Source organism: Gossypium arboreum, chromosome 2 (genome assembly GCF_025698485.1).
Source record: "Gossypium arboreum isolate Shixiya-1 chromosome 2, ASM2569848v2, whole genome shotgun sequence".
Classification (NCBI taxonomy): domain Eukaryota; kingdom Viridiplantae; phylum Streptophyta; class Magnoliopsida; order Malvales; family Malvaceae; genus Gossypium; species Gossypium arboreum.
Window position 1 is genome coordinate 52985371 of NC_069071.1, and position 2182 is coordinate 52987552.

Here is a 2182-nt window from a genome sequence, read left to right on the forward strand (position 1 = left end):
ATGAAATAGCCTAATTGTATTGATATTAAGCGTAAATCCACAAAGTTGAATAATTTCACAATTCAGATATCTTAAAGGAAAACCACGAACAAATAACCTAAACTATATAAACCTAAGAAAGAAAACAAAACTAAATATAAAGGAAAAAAATAGGTTAATTCCCATGTGTCTATAACATGTGCCAAAAGAGTCTATTTATAGCCTTCAGGTGGTCGTCAACCTTAACCCTAGGTTAGCTAATGTTCTTGAGCTATAAGTTTGATTGTGTGGACCAAAATGCCCTTGCTTCGTGTTTAATTTTTGTCCCAGAGTCAATGTCGTGACACACTGGGACTTGTGTTGCTACATAGCAACCAATATGCTCCTCTATAGCCATATTTAGGGGTATGTTGCGACACCTTCAGTCTGTGTTGTGACATTGGAGGTAGACTTGAATTTTCTTCATTCTGTTTCCTATGTTGGAACATAGCATCTAGTATCAGCCTAAAATGCCTTTTAATGGTCTCCTTTTCACTCACAAAGTACGTTAGCTCTCCCTTAGGCCTCATTTGACTCTTAAGTTCAATAAAAAACTAAGTTTGGACATTTTATTGAATGTAAGTAAAACTAAAGAAACTTAACTAAAATGTAATGGAACTTCTTGTATTTAGGCTCCTTAAGTGTCAAAACTAGTTTAATCTACTACACCGAATTACGATAAATCACTGACTTGCCCTAAAAGAATCCTTTATTTGAAGAACTACTAAATCCACTAGCACAGTTCCAAAAAGAGTCACTGATGGCTCGACTAAAGTGAACCTTACACGAATACGTCTTACTTCCTTTAGATATTATCTGAGGCAGTATCTAGAGGCCAACAATTAACACAAACAATTTGGCGATTAAGTCGGTCACAATCCAAATAATACAAAAAAAATTTCAATTTTGACATAATAGGATTGAAAACCCAAACCAACATTTAAAAAGATTCCTATAGCTGCCTGACACATTCAAATATAATGGAGTGACATATGATGCGGTCTATCTCTAGTTGTTCCCATTCTCGCTTTGCGTGAATGCCTATGAATGACTCGATTCACAAGAGTCAGGTTCCATAACGACATTGGATGATTTAACGGGGAAATTTTTACATAAATTTTTCCTCATTAGACGAACCATCCAACTAAGGCTTAACATTACTAATTTTAATCAATTTGAAGGAGAGACATTATACGAAGAGTGGGAACACTTCAAGTCATTGCTTAGGAAATGTCCACACCATGGTATGCAAGACTAGTTACAATTGCAATTGTTTATAATGGATTGGATAGCAGCCCAAGAGCCTGCTTAGATGGCACATCGGTCGGAGCCTTTATGAACAATACCTATGAGCAAGATTGTCAATTGATCGAGGACATGGCAATGAACATGTACATGTGGCCTAACGAGCGCTTTTCATATAGCTAGAAGCCGTTAGTGGCTAAGGTGGTCAAGGAAGAGAACATATATCAATAGTTTTTTGAGAACTTACATTGTTTAGAGACAATTGTTAAGTCATTTATGAATGTTGTCGCTCAAAGTTGTACGTCACACTCGGAAACACAATCAAAGGAAGTAAATTATTTAGGTAATAGGGGGAATCCCTATTCGAATACTTACAACCCTGGTTGGAAGGACCATCTATATCTAAAATGGGAAGGTAATAAAAGTAGTGGAAACCTAGCTCCAAATCAAAAAAATCTTCGATATCAACTATTGCATATGCAAAGATTGCAAGAAAGATCCATGGGTAACGACCATGTTGGTTGTGGTCAATGCTTTGACATAATTGTAAATAAGATGCAACTCATAAGGTCTGGCATTCAACACGTAAAGACCGAATAAGCACAAATTTGTACCGATGTTGTCAAATTAAAAAAAGAAATGTGCAATGTCATGAGCATGTTGAATGAGATGCAAAGGCAAATGGCCACGCGTATTCTAAGCAATACCAAGAACAATACCTATAGGGATAAAAAAAGCATGTAAATACAATAGCAATACGTTTGGGTAAAAATTTAGTAAACTATAAAAAGCTTTCTAATAAGGAGAAGGATGAGTTTGAGGCAGGAGACTAAAACCTTGATGAGCCTAAAATGGAAGTTCAAATGGATGAAAGATCTAAACTGGTAGCTGACCCAAAAATACTCCAAGCTCGGAACTA

At 36.0% G+C, this 2182-nt stretch overlaps 1 non-coding gene across 1 annotated transcript; it reads right to left on the reverse strand.

Annotated features, from left to right (window-relative positions):
- Positions 1-1159: 1159 nt before the first annotated feature.
- On the reverse strand, positions 1160-1266 carry LOC128289539 (small nucleolar RNA R71). The gene has a single exon (XR_008279185.1). It is a non-coding gene; the product is annotated as a small nucleolar RNA R71 (small nucleolar RNA).
- Positions 1267-2182: the final 916 nt, after the last annotated feature.